The sequence below is a fragment of the Ambystoma mexicanum genome, chromosome 2p (assembly GCF_040938575.1).
Source record: "Ambystoma mexicanum isolate Mex_15411 chromosome 2p, UKY_AmexF1_1, whole genome shotgun sequence".
Lineage (NCBI taxonomy): Eukaryota > Metazoa > Chordata > Amphibia > Caudata > Ambystomatidae > Ambystoma > Ambystoma mexicanum.
In genome coordinates, this window is record NC_090923.1 from 200052071 (window position 1) to 200067407 (window position 15337).

The following is a 15337-nucleotide window of genomic DNA, read 5'->3' on the forward strand; positions in this document are numbered from 1 at the left end:
AGAGGGTGTAAGGACATTTCTGGCAACATTTAGCAGTTTTGGTGTGTTGGCGGATGATGATGTGATAGCATTTACTTCTGAGTGAGTGAGAGGGAGGTGTCTAAATAGACCCCACGTGTTTTTACAGAGGGTGAGACTGGGATCCGAATTCCATCAATGGTGAAGGATGTAAATATTGGGGTGAGCTTACTGAGCATTGCAGGGGTTCCTACCAGTAATATCTCAGTCTTGTCATCGTTGAAGCATATGTAGTTAGTTGCCATCCATACCTGGATTGTCGAGTATATCTAGTTGATGGTCACAGAGTCATTTTCATAGTTGCCGGTCAGGGGGAGGGCGATCTGAATATCATCAGCATAATTCGTGTTTGAGATGCCAATGGAGCCCAGGAGGTCGAAGATGGGTTGGTGAACATTTTGTAGAGGATGGGTGAGATGCAGAAACCTTGGGGGAACGCACAGGGGATGGGGAGCGGTGGCACGCAATCTGTTTTTGAGAAGACTCTCATTGATGTGCTATTAGCACCATGGTTGCCGCCGGTACCATACCGGTACCACCATGGAGAAAAGGGGAATTACCACCCCATTCCAAGGTTGGTGGGGTGGTAATTCCCCCTTTCTCCATGGCCCTTCCCCATTCCCATTTTTGCCCCATAGGGCATAATGGGAATGGGGAAGGAGCTAATTACGGTACCGCAAATTGCTGTACCGTAATTAGCACCAAGATTCCTTTGCGGGACCCAACTTTAACGGCTGGTCTACACCAGGCGTTAAGGTCGGGTCCTGCAAAGGGACCTCGTAGTAAGGCGGTAAGGGTTACCGGTCACTGGTACCCTTACCGGTGACAGTTAACCCTTACCACCTTCTGTGTAATGAGGCCCCCTATATGTTAGGACGTGTTTAGTGTTGCTTTGCTCAGAATTTCTATCAATTTGAGCATTTTGCACCCTTTTGCATTATTTTACAAAGCAATTTTCACCTGTCAGTTTAAAAGTGTCATTTTTCAAAAACGGCTTTCTCACTTGTTTGGGGAGGGAAAATTGCATTTAAACTCTGGACATTGGGCCTTATTCCGAATAGGGTGGTAAGGGATACCGGGCACCGGTAAGGAGATTGGTGATGGTAATCCCTTACCGCCCTACTACGAGGTCCCTTAGCGGGTCCCTTCCTTAATGCCTGGTCTGACCAGGTTTTAAGCATGGGACCCGTTAAGGGACCTGGGTGCAAATAACGGGCTTGGCATACGCCGGCCCGTTATTTGCGCCCTCCCCATTCTCATTGAGCCCTACGGGCGATCAAATGGGAATGGGGAATGGTTTGGTGAATAGGGACTTACCGGTCCCGCCAAGGTCTGACTAGACCGGTAAGTCCCCATTGCACCAAACCGGACACAGTACCATTACCACCAACCTCGGAATGAGGTGCAGTGTCTTTTATGTTATTTTTATTTTCAAACGAAAAAAATCCCCTGGAACAGGGCAAATCCGGCGGGTTGCACTCCCGAGAGCAGCTGGGAAATGGACATTCAGTCTCAGCAAGGAAAAGGCATGACAGCAGGTCCAGGCAGCACAAAAATATCTTTATTGTAAAGGTGCAACAGAAGGGAAAACCTGGATGGCAGAGGACGCGTTTTGCGGTATTCTGACCGCTTGTTCACGTAGGTAGGATGTATATATATATATATACACAGCCACGGTAATATATATTAAACTTATGTGTGATTTTAATATGAAATAAATAAAATCAATATTTACCTTTACAAACTAGCCTGACTTCTGGTTCAGTGTGACCTGGGGGTATTTGAAACGGTTATGATATGAGTGGTATATCATTCAGAATATTTAACTTATGGACACAAATAAAATAAGGGTTTCATTGTGCCCTACGTGCTAGGCGAGACCTGGGTGTGTGCCAGATTGAAATCCTTAACAGCTAGGGGGCTTGTGCCGTGATTCTGAATTAATAACACCACCCGTGACAGTCTAACACAGCATACTAGCCTGCAGGGTACACACACCTTCCTGGCTTGGGGTACTGTGCTACACTGTACAAGCACCTCTCAAAATAAATGCTCCAAAATTCAGGCCTGTTTGCAAAAGTAAATTAACCCTGAAATAAGTCAAAGGAAATTGATATTTCTGAAATGGCGATCCCAGATTAATACTGCTAGGGAACACTCCCTGCACAACCTGTTTGTCAGGGGTGAATGGTCCAAACAGAATGAACAGGTATGGCTACAGGAAATAAAATAACAGGTCACTGCCATAGACCTAGATACATGGCAGGATAAGGGTCCATTACATTAAGCGCTTAGCGAACTGTACATGGCCCAAAAATAAAAGAGGAGCAGTGTACAATTGCCAAAATAGTGGCCTACCTGTACCTCCACATACGAATAATACAGGAAAAGCATGCAGACAACATAGATCTGGCAAAGAAGCAATGGGAAACACTGCTGAAAATCCAAATAATCTGGACTCTGCAGAGCAAAGTCTCCAGAAGAGCCAAGAATCAGAAACAGAGGCTAGGCAGTATATCACCAAATTTAAGGAAGATCTGGCTTTCTTACACCAAAAGAATGCACAACAAGATACCAAATTACAGACACTGCAAGATGATTATCAGGAAAAAGCTGACTCTTTACAACAGAGTAAACAGAAACTGGAGCATCAATTAAATTATAATAGAGTCTGCGCAGAACAGATAGTCACATTACAGAACCACATAGAATCCTTGAAAGAGGAAGATAATAAATTAATTATTAAAGACATCAACTCTCAAGAGGAATTTGATGAGGAGCGCCAGAAATCTAGTGCATTTAAAACACAGAGGGGTGACCTGGCTGAACAGAGGGGCACTCTAAATTAGGAGAGAGACGCCTTATGCCAGGAAGTCAGCTTATTAAAAAAAAAGTTATAGGAAAGAAAGCTGGCCCTTCAGGAGTTTAGTGAAGTTAAAACCGAATATGAGAAGCTACTAGAGCACACCAGGCGGGTGGAGGATGCTCTGGAAAAGAACACTCAGACCAATAATGACAAAACTCAGGAGGTGAGTCTCCTGCAGCAACAACTGGCCCCGTATTTCCAAACCAGGCAGGAAGCACAGAGAGACAATGAGGCTCTCTGTGAAAAGAATGATAGGCTCCACAAACAGATAGCCATGCAAGAGCAAATCATTGAGACCAGTAAGGCCTTAATAGAGTAGTGAAAAAGTCAGGGAGATTTTGGCATGTCACCAGGGAATAGGGGCTGAAAGAGATGAGGTAGGAATGGACAGAGTAACCCCTGAGCATAACATCAGGACCCCTATCATCAGGGACTTTAAGTACCATGATGACATAACATCAGGACCCCTTCAGTACCATGGACTCTGCCGCCCTCATGTCCCCTGGCTCATATGAACCAAGGGCCATGGGGATGGTAGACTTCAGCAGAATGGAAACATGGCACTGACAGATTAGCACCTCCCAGAAATGGACGGGCAGGCATCTCTGTACAGATTCCCAAATGTTAGGGCTAGCCTCTCTGATCAGGAAGTCTCCAGTGAGGGGAGAATCAGGGAACAGGATCCTCAAAAATACCACCTACCAAAGGATCAGTCTGTAACATTTTGTGGGGAACTCCATGAAACTAGGCCCCCAAAGAGTATCTTAAAGACCTCTTCCCAGCTAGGGCAGTGGTGGGAGGGGGTACTCAGCCAATCCTGGGAACAAGGGAGAGTCATAAGACTCTTCTGAGCACCACAGGTCTCAAGAAACGAGGCCCCCACATTCTGCGAGCCATTCCCAAGCTCGCAAAATCAGGGAGAGCCTAGAGGATCAGATAGCCACCTCCTGTAGCAGTGCCTCTGAGACAGAAGATGAGTGGACATGGGTGACTAAGACTAAAAAGGCCCACAAAATGAAGAGGGCCCTACTGAAAGATCCCCTGAAACAGATCAAGGCCATTAGGAGCGTCATAACTCCCTATCATAAAAATGCTAAGTATTCAGTTTGGGAGCACCTCGAGTTATACAAGAAAATGATGGATACTTTCCATTTGAAAGACACAGATAGCCAGAGTTGCATTCAATATGTCAAATGGACATATTCCTCAGAATACTCCAGCTTCTTTGCGCGGCTGGAGGATCAGCACCACTCAAGGTGGTCCACCTATAGGGTGGCCATCTTAAAACATTTTTCTATATATAGCAACCCCCAAGAGGCCCGCAAGGTGGCCTACAATCTGCAATGTGGGGAAGACAAGGTTGCACAAGAATGTGTGCAAGAATTAAAATGTGCCTTTACGCAGACCACCAGGAGGGTGAGCACAAACAGTAGGGAGTTCATTAATACCTTCTTTCATGCACTCCCTAAATACATCATGACCCAGCTGGTGAGGGACTTTCACAAGAAGAGATCACTAGACAGGGTCATTGGACAGGCGACTCGTATTTATGAAGTGCAGAAACTGGTAGAGAATAAAAATACAAATAAAAACCCCAAACCAGCCAACACCCCTGCTGCTGCTAAGGTGGGGCTGGTAAAGGTTGTCCCCATTTTAGATCTGGAGATGGGGGTGTTTAAAAATATTCCTGTGCACAATCCTTTTAACCAAAGACCCAGAAGGCCCTCGGGCCAATCCAAAACAGGTATCCAGGGAGGTAATCCCACAAAAGGGAACCCTAACTCCCCTGATTATACAAGCCCCCGTTACAAGAGCAACAGACCCATCCTCGGGTATGTGTGGACTTCCCCAGCCCACCGAGGTGGGGGGGAATCCAACCAGGTAGCTGCCAAACCAGGAAACTTCCATCCTAACTTTCCCCAGGAGGGCAGTAATCCCCCAAATGCCAGGTTGAGCTTCTTCCCCGGTACCTGCCAAACAACCCCCAAAACAACCCTTCTTTCTTTACCCACTTTCCTGAGCCCAGACAGCCCAATCCGGGAGAGGGGAGGCCAAGGGTGGAGGGTTACCAGAACTATCCCAACCAAGGGTATTATGGGAGAAGAAACAGTTACCTTTTTTTTGTTTTACTCCTTTTTTTTATTTTGATTGGCTGAATGATCAACCTTTCAACATTACAACATATTATTTATACAAATGCCAATAAAACAAATAAAGAATTAATAAAAGATTTCATCAATACATAAAACAATCATATACAGTCTTGAACATTGTTACTGAATTCTGAGAGCATAGGCTTCAAATTAGAAGACACACAGAATGAAAAAGGGGAAAAGGAGTACAATAAACTACAAACATAAAACCTTCATGAGTCCATAAAGGCATGATTACCTCTCTCTTCCACCATACTCAAAATCCCATTCAGTGTCAGCTCTCAAAGCCTCTGCAATAAGTATTACATTAATTAATCTGGAATTACCACATTAACAAATTGGACCAGTGCTATCTGTATCGAGTTTTTGGAACTAGACAAAAGATGAGCCCAAATTTCCTCCCTAGTCCGAGGTAAAAGGGAGTGGCAGCATTTATCAAACAATTTATGCCGAAGCATACTCAAGACAGGACAATCAATTATCAAGTGAGACAGTGATTCGCTTTGGGCAGGATCCTTACAATATCGACAATATGTCTCTTCCTTAGAGATAAGACGTCTCCTTCCTAGAATCTGCCTAGTGGCGCATAAGTTTAATCGAATGCGCAGCATTTGAGATCTCACGTTACCAGAGGGAGATTTCACTAAGTAAGGTTCCATACAACGCATTGTTTTATGCCTTAGCAGTGTGATACCACCGTCCACATAGGCCATACATTGGTTACGAGTATGAATCCAATCTACACAAAACAATTTAAATTTTGCTTTAGTTGGATTCAAGATTAATAGTTCAAGTGAGATGTCCGCCTCACTTAGCGCCTCCAGCACGTACTCAGTCCATTTTTTGGAGAAAGCAAGAGATGGTGAAAGCAGATGATTTGCGAGAATGCCCAATGTGTTCAAAGAAGAGGCACCCAATATACATTTTCTATATAGAGAACAAAATTTCCATACTACTTGAATGTACAAAGAAATGCTGCCCAGTTCGTGCCGAAGTAATGGTAAAGGTGTAGATTGGGGGAGCCTTAGTACATTTTTCCAAAAGGATGCTTCATAGTGGTCCCAATACGATCTTAACTTTGGGAGTTCTGTTTCCGCTCCATAGGAAATAATAGGCACCACTTTTTGTTGATAAAAACTCATTATATGAGTAACCGTGAATTTTCCATATCTGGCCAGCAAAATTCTAGCTTGAGAAGATAAGGAACACATTTTTGCGTCCAAAGTTGCTGTATATATAAGGTTGTTTTGCAGTTCCGAGAAGGGCAGCCCCAAGGCAAACAGTTACCCTTCCTGTGATCCACCTAGGATGGACCAGAGACCCCCCTACCAGCCAGAGCGGGTGTCCCAACTAGAGCACCAGGTCCAGAACTTGTCACAGGAACTGGGTCACATGTTGAGGGCTCAGCAGAACCCTCAGATGAACATGGCAGCCCAGAACCCTTCAAATCAAGGGTCTGGTACTCCAGAGCAATGACAGGGAGAGAACCCTGACAACCCACAGGTTCCAAGGAGGCATAGTGGGAAGGGGGGTGTAAAGCCTTAGAGGAAGCTTCCTTCCCCACTTGTGAAAAGTCCCTGTAAACCCAGGAACTGGAACCAGAATCTCATGTCCCCGAAAGTCTGCAACCTAAGGAACAGAGGGCAGGTAGGAGAAATAAAGGGCCTAAAAAGACCCATTCTGTGGAGGAGGTTAGAGTCTTCCAATTTGAAGGCAAGGGGTCCTTAGAGGACTCTGGCAAAAGGATCTTCTCCTTCAGGAATGGGGGAACTCCTCCCAAAGAAAAAATGGGTCCCAATAGATCCTAATCCATTGATCCCCAAAATGAAAAGCCAGAAAATCAACTTGCCCAAACAAATGTTGGTGACTGCCTCCAAAAAGGGGGGGCTAGCCCAGAATTAGAACCAGGGGAGCCCACAACTTCCCCAATATCCAACTGTCACCTTTTTCTTACAGATTCCCAAGATCCCAAACAGAATCCTGCCCAAACGACCCCTCTGTCAGAATCAAGAGTAAAGAAATTAGCCCACCAATTGGCCCAAAATGCACATTATATTTGCCCCATTGAGGAGAAGGAGGGAAAATGTTATGCCCCGGTCCAAATACAGGGGCAATGTACATTTTTGGCACTGGTGGACACTGGATCCCAAGCCACCCTTCTGTCAAAAAGGGCCTTTGATCAGTTGAATTCAGGAAGGGGGGAGAGATACCAGATCCCTCTCACCCCCCCTTCCTAGACAACTTCAGAACTTGGATGGGAATGAAATTCCTGTCGAGGGGACTGCTGATTTGGAAATTAAAATTGGGTGACACAAGGTGAAACACCCGGTCATAGTTGTGACTCCAAAGGGCACACCATGTTTACTGGGGAATGACATCCTGCGTAGATTGTCTCCCCTGATAGATTGTGTAAACAAGGTTCTCTGGACCCAGACTAACCGACCAATAAAATTAAATATAGCGTCAACCATGTTAGTCTAAGTGGCACATTCCACATGGTGGAACAAAAACCTGACCAAATTGAATTCCACTTTCAAAACAACAAAAACCCTGACGTGACAGTAATTGCAATAGGACAACAAACTGGTAATGGGGAGTCCTCTCTATTTCTAAAAATCACCCTTCTTTCCACTCTAAAGTGGCATTCCACACTGGAAGCAAATACGCTGAAATTCTATACCAATTCACAATCAGAAAATCACACTTCTATAGTCCAAAATGATGAGAAACCAGCTCAAAGCTTGGCTGACATTCAGAAAATTGGAGAACAGTTGTTCATCCCTATTCAGTTAAATGGGGGGAAGGACTCTGTTCTCGCCCGAGTGTGCGTGAACAACAGTAAGAGCTTCATCAGCGAAGCCATGTTCCGAAAACTCCCAAAAGATCCACCCATTGCCACCTTTAAATTAATAGACACATGGGAAAGGGAACTGGAAACACCCAATTGCAAACATCTCCTGCCTAGCAGGTGCATGCTCAAAATTTGTATAGGCAACAAGTGCATTGGCCATAATTGTTGGGTCGTGCGAGATGTCCCTGCTGCATTTTATTTAGGCAGTGACATTCTCAATCGCTTTGCCATTAGTTTGGACCTAATAAACATCAAAGCCTGGTCCCGATTAGCGGGTAATCCCATGGACTTTGATGATCCAGAGAAAGCATTTTGGTCAGCTCAATTGCTGCCATATGCAGTTGAAGTTCAGATTGGAGAGGAAGTCACCATCCCAGAACGGACCCGACAATTCCCACTTGAAGTCAAAATTAAAAGAGGACAGAAACTGAAAAATCCTGACGCATATGTTCACCTCAATGCCCATTTCCAACAGCAAGGGTTGGAGTTAAACCCAACACCACTAGTCAATACAGAACACAACACCATTCCAATAGTGGTGGATAACAGTGACCTTAGGAGTATCACTCTGGCCGCAGGCACCATTATTGGAATGGCAGTTGGTGACCAACATTTTTCCATAGATTTAGGTAATGAACTGATAGGACCAATCCCCAATGACTGTCTTGACCGTGATAGCGACAATGACACAACACCAGACAGGATCTTCACCCGGCATTCGGGGAATGTCCTGGTGTACTCTTCCTGCCCTTATGGTAAGGAAAAGGTGACCTGTGACTTCAGGAGGGATGAGGTGATCTTTCAAGTCCACCAGGACTGCCTTCCCCACCTGAAGCCATCAGGTCCAAGTCAGTACTTTAACTAGGGATTTCTCCACCCAGCTCGAGGAGGCCGCTGAGATGGCGAAAACAGAAGTCTTTCCGGGTTTCAGGCAAATGGTTGAAGAGAGAGTCAACCTAGCTGATCCCTGTGAGACGTGGAGCAAAAGCAAAAACTGAAACAAGTTTTCTTACATTTCCAAAATCTCTTTGCAGTGGACTCATATGACTGTGGTCGCACCGACATCCACACCACAACAATTCCCACGGACCCTGGCATGACTCCAGTGTTTGTGAAGCAATATCGCTTGCCCTTCGCAACTATGGAGTCCCTCACAGAAATGATTAAAAACCTTGAGCCCTGGGGGATAATTCATCCAGTCCACAGCACCTTCAATAATCCGGTGCTGGGGATTTTGAAACCAAACGGCCAGTGGAGACTCTGTGCTGACCTGAGGGAGCTAAACAAACGGGTCCACACTTCCCGATGGCCTCTTCCCTACATTGACCAAGGGCTTGCCCAGATCCAGGGGTCAAAGGTATACACTGTCATTGACCTGACCAATGGGAACTGGACTGTACCTGTCAGTAGGGAGGACCAATACAAGCTGGCCTTTACCTTCGGGGGGCAGCAGTACACAGGGACCCGAACTCCCTTCGGATACATCAGCTCCGGCAATTAATTTAATATCTTCTTGCATAAGGCCATGCCTAACTTGGGTGAAAGGGGTAACCTGGCCTATGTAGATGATGCTCTAATCAAAAGCTCAACTGTGGAGGAACACATATCGGAGATCCGTTATGTTCTGACACAGTTGAGGGCTGCCAGAGCAAAATTATCTTTCCAAAAGGCACAGTGGAGCAGGACCCGTGTCAACTTCTTGGGTCATGAGACAACTCCTGAGGGTCTCTGTCCCCAGGAAAAGAAAGTAGAAGCACTCCATAAACTAAAAGACCCCACAACTCTGTGTGAGCTAAGGAGCCTCCTCGGACTGGCTGTCATGATTCCTGCCCTTCATGTCCCCAGCCCTCCAAGATGTCAGGATGGAGCCAGGCCACAATCACCTACATGGCCATCAAGGGCCTCTCCATCCCTCCAAAGACCCACTTGGAGTGAGACTTGGCGCTCATAGGATAACATTGGGATTGGACTTGTAGTGCATTGATGCGGACAAGATGGGTGCCCCCACATATTTCGGTTCCCAGAACTGCATGTGCGGTCTTGTCTTTTGGGTGTGGTTCAGCCCAGAGACACCTGGGATACCCAGAGACTATTTAAGCCACACCAGGGCTGAGAAACATGCTTTGCATTTTCTGCACCTGCAGCGTGACACTCACCGTGTTCGGATCGGTCTCCAGTAGGCCTGCATCTTTCTTCTGCGCTCAGCTCCTGCAAGAACAAGAACACTGTTAATAACAGCCTAACCTTGCGGCTCTTCTGCCCATCATTTATCGCTCCTTCTGTTCTGCGGGCATATTCGGCAGTGTCATTCCCATCCCGGCACACCGCTTCCTAAGGAAATGGGAAAAGAACAGAAAAAAGGCATTAGTACGCATTCTGCAAATCTTCGCTTATTTTTAAATACTGTACGAGCTTCAAACGCTTACCTGAATCCCAGCCGCTCTGGGGGAAATCTGTCTCCGGAACTTCTCATCCATCTGCAAGAGGGAAAAGACAATCCAGGTTAGCATGGAAACACCGCATTTGTTCTTCATAACCGGCATCCACACTGAAAACGTCAGACACAGAAAAATAACTCAGTTCAATGCAAATATGAAAGGGGTGCATCGCGCTCTCACTCACCTTCAGCGCTACTCATCTCAGCAGCACGCCGCCATCCCCGGACGCCGGCCATCATCTAAGGAAGGAAAGGAACGAAGTTAGAGAACTGTTAAAAAGACTCATTAGACTTACCTGTCAGACTCTTGCCAGTGAGTAACTAGGCAGCAATGAGCACGCATCAATCAATGCGCCCCTGTGCTGAAAGCAGGATGGAGAGCACACTATCCAAGAAAACAAGGTGAGCCGTGGATCAAAGGGAAGGGTTGGACCCCGGGGAAGAAGGGGTTCAAGCACACAGAGACAATAGGGAGTTAAACTCTGCCAATCCTGTGTTTGAGGCCCAGTCTCCAGTCGAATTGGCTCCAGGGAAGGGTTCAAGGTCGTAAGAGGTCGGAACAGGCTGAGTGACGTCCCCGTGGATACCAGGTGAGCATTACACTGACTAATTACAACAGAAAGTTGATTGAGGATTACGCAGAGATCACAAGACCCCTGATCCATCTGTTGAAGGGGGGAGTCAAGTGGGAGTGGGGCCCAGAACAAGTAGAGACAATAAGACAACTCAAAAGAAGCCTCTTACAAGCACCTTGCCTAGCTTACCCTGTCAAAAACAAGGAGTTCTTCTTGAAGACAGGGTTCTCAAATACATGCTTGACTGCAGTATTATACCAAAAGCATGACAAGGTCAATAAAGTAATCTCCTATACGAGCAAAACTTTATCCTCTGTGGAGGAAAAATTCAACGATTGTGAGAAGGCACTCCTGGGCAACGGGGTGGGCATTGTAGAATTACCACCCGTTCAGCCAGGGGGAACACATCATAGTGGAGACTCCACACCAGCCTCTGTAATATCTTCAAAGTGACAGAATCCAGAACGGAAATGTGAGTAATTCCTGAATTACTTCCTGGATTCTGTCAATTCAAGGCTTTCATGTGGAGGAAAGATATGGCCAAAACAAGAAGATTCCCCTAGCGCAAGGTCTGGCTGATTTGCATGATTGATGCCCCAGAACCTTCCGCTGGGTACAAAATCGGTCCCCGTAGTAGTCATGTGGCAGAGCTGATGGCTGTGCATCAAGCCCTCCTCACTGCTGTCCAACACCAACTCCACAAACTGGTCATCATCACTGATTCAGATTATGTCAGGAATGAACGGGTTTGTGGAGCACCTGGTTAATTGGAAAACCAGAGACATGCTATGTGCTAACAATAAACTACTAAAACATGCAAAACTAATACATAATATTGATGATCTGGTCACCTCTAGTGGGATGACCATCTACTGGAAAAAGATCAAGGGTCATTCTAAAGTAGAGGGACCAGACAAAACTGGAAATTACTTAGCTGATCAGCTGGCCAAAACCGGAGCCATCCAAGGGGATCTACTTGCGATCAAGTCCCTGTTCAGGATAATCCAGGTCACTGCTATTACTAGGTCCCAGACAAATGCTCACAAGGAACTCTCAACTGCCAGTAGAGTAAGGAGACCCCAGATACTGATTTGATTACGGCTCAAAAATGGGATCCAATAGTTGGTAAGTTTTATCAACACATTGAGGACCCTGAGAACTTTTCCCTGATGGATTCTGATTGCATTGCGAAAGAGGACGTCAGAGTGTTGATGAAATGTCCAAAAATGTTCTGAATCCAAGATGGTTTGTTGTTGAGGAGATCCATATCTGGCTGTGACCAGTGGGTGGTCCCTACCTCATTCCAAAGCCTGATGATAAGTCACGCCCATGATGCTGCCACAGCCGGTCATGGGGGATTTCATGCGACATTAGAAATCTTGCGAGAGGTTGCATACTGGCCACACATGGGGCAGGATCTTTACCAATACTTGAAGGTGTCATGACCCACAGAACACGCCGCTTTTGGACCTCATGGTCCTTGTCACAACGGGGCTTGTACTCCTTGATACTCCCAACATGGCCGTCAAACGTGCAACATCTTCCTTGTCCTTATGTCAGACGCAGCGTGTTTACAAATAGGCCGCGACCTGCGGGCCCGCGCGTCTCAATGCTACTGCAAGCAGCGACTAGATGTGTGCTCCGTAGTTCGCTACTCTGTTGTCCTTGTTCCTGGACCTCCTAATTCCATTCCCATTACCCTCTTCCTTCCTCCTTGTTTCCTGGACTCATTTGCTGTGTGCTTACCTTCTTCGCTCCCGGATCCTGGAGTGTCTGAATCCTGGAGCTTTGAACGCACGCTGGAGCCAGAAGAGGCTTGCACGGGCTTATACAAGACCAGGTCCGTGCATAAGAAGACACCGCCCAAGAAATCCTGCAAGGATCGCTCCCAGGTGAGAAAGGGGGAATTCAGTTAGTTCTATCCCTTGATTCTGCCACAAACGAAAGCGTATTGCTGAGCGGCATTGTTGACAAATACGATGGGTCGGCAAAAACCCTTCGTGGATTCCTTGATTCTTGTTTGGTCCACTTTACTTTTAAGCCCTACTACTTTTCAACCCCTAGGGCTAAGGTTGGCTTCATAATTTCACACCTTTCCGGAAATGCTCTAACCTGGGCTACACCCTTAGTCAATTCTGGTGATGCCCTCCTGGATGACTATGATGGTTTCATACAAGCCCTTAAAAACATGTTTGACTGCCCTGAGCAGGTCTATAGTGCCCAGGAGCGCATGCTAGACTTTCAACAAGGATCCCAGGATATGCTTACGTATGTAACCCGATTCAAGCAATTGGCCATGGAAGCTGACTGGTCTCCTGAAGCAAGTTTTACACTTTTCAGAAGGGGACTGAATGAGGAGATCAAAGATGAGTTGGCCAGAGTGGCTCGCCCAAGCCCGTTCCAGGCTCTTTTGCACCTTGCCATGCAAATAGATTTTCGGATCCAGGAAAGAAAGGCAGAAAAAAGGAAACCAAAGTAACCCCCCCGAAGGCATCCTTCGAGACCACCTCCAAGACTGACACAAATCCAGGGTCACCTGCTGAACCAGAGCCTATGCAGATAGGAGCCTTCCGTGGACCCATATCCCCGCAAGAAAGGATGAGAAGGATTCATACGGGATTATGCATGTACTGTGCCTCGGATAAACACCTGGTTAGAGAATGCCCTCTAGCCCCTCCTCGGCGTTCGGGAAACACCAGCTCCCAATCCTAGATGGAGCAAGGCTTCGGGAGAGAGATGTTTGATCCACGTCTATTCCATCCTTGAATTCTCCTGGACAAAACAGCCTAATGATTGTACAGGCCCTTCTATCCCCATCCAAGAATAAGACCTACTCCATTTTGGACTTGGTTGACTGCGGAGCTATGGGAGTATTCATTGATCAAGATTGGGTTACGGCTCACCACATTCCATACGAGACACAAAGTACCATGCAACCGGTGGAAGCGATCGATGGAAGACCCCTCTCTTCATGGCCTATAAGCCTGCAGACTAAAGAGATCCATCTTTCAATAAACCATCACCAAGAGCTGATCAGACTTGACATCATTAAGTCTGCTTATTATCCCATAGTCCTGGGTATGCCCTGGTTACAGAAGCATAATCCTTATATCATCTGGGCAGCAGGATCCTTATTTCTTGGATCTGAGTTTTGTATGCCTCACTGTCTATTCCTGGAATCATCTGTGACACCTTCCAAAGAACCATCAATAGATCAGCAAGTTCCACTCATGGTTTCCAATATCGTATAAGTTCCAAAGGCCTATCATAGTTATGCTGATGTGTTCTCAACTGCCATAGTCCAGGCTCTACCCCCTCACAGACCTGAAGACTGCACCATAGACACAGAACCCTCAGCAGTGATTCCCTTTGGGATGATGTTCATCCTATCCGAACCTGAAAAGAGAGCCGTACGAGAATACTTGGATATCAGCCTTGAAAATGGCACCATAAAACCATTGAAATCCCCAGCTGGAGCCTCACTGTTTTTTGTTCCCAAGAAGGACACCAAGGAACTTAGACCTTGCCTCGATTATCGTGGATTAAATCAATGCACCCTCAAGGACCGCTACTCTTTACCCTTGATCTCGAATATCCTGGAAGCGGTGAGAGGAGCTGTAATCTTCACGAAACTGGATCTCAGGGGTGCCTATCATCTGATCCGTATCATGGAAGGAGACGAATGGAAAACAGCCTTTCAAACACCCTTTGGACACTTCGAATATCTGGTAATGCCCATTGGACTTGCTAATGCCCCTGCCGTCTTTCAACGTTTCATGGATTGGGTGTTCTCCGATATGCTGTTCATCTTCGTCATCGTCTACCTGGATGATATCCTGATCTATTCCAAGGACCTTCTAAGGCATGAAGAACATGTTAAGGCTGTTTTACAACGACTACGTGAACATAGACTCTTAGCCAAACCCGAGAAATGCCTGTTTAATGTGAACTCAGTTCATTACCTAGGATTTGTCCTTAGTCCAGAAGGAATTGGCATGGATCAGTCAAAGGTAAAAGCCATATTATCCTGGCCGGCTCCCACTTCTGTGAAACAAGTTCAATCCTTCCTGTGCTAGTCAATTTCTACCGGAAGTTCATACCCACCTTTTCTGAGATTGTTCAGCCGATCATTGCACTCTTGAAGAAAGATACTCCCTTTCTCTGGTCTACACCTCAAGACAAGCCATTCCAATGTTTAAAGAAAGAGTTTACTCAAGCCCCCATCCTAGCCCAACCCAACATAAATCGACCATTCATAGTGGAGACGGATGCCTCTAAATACGCCATAGGAGCAGTGCTGAAGCAAGAGTTCGAGGACAAGATGGAACACCCCATTGCTTATCGTTCAGGAACTCTGACTCCGAGTGAGACACATTACTCTGTCCTGGAAAAGAAACTGTTAGCCATCCGTCAAGCCTTCACCTAATGATGACACCT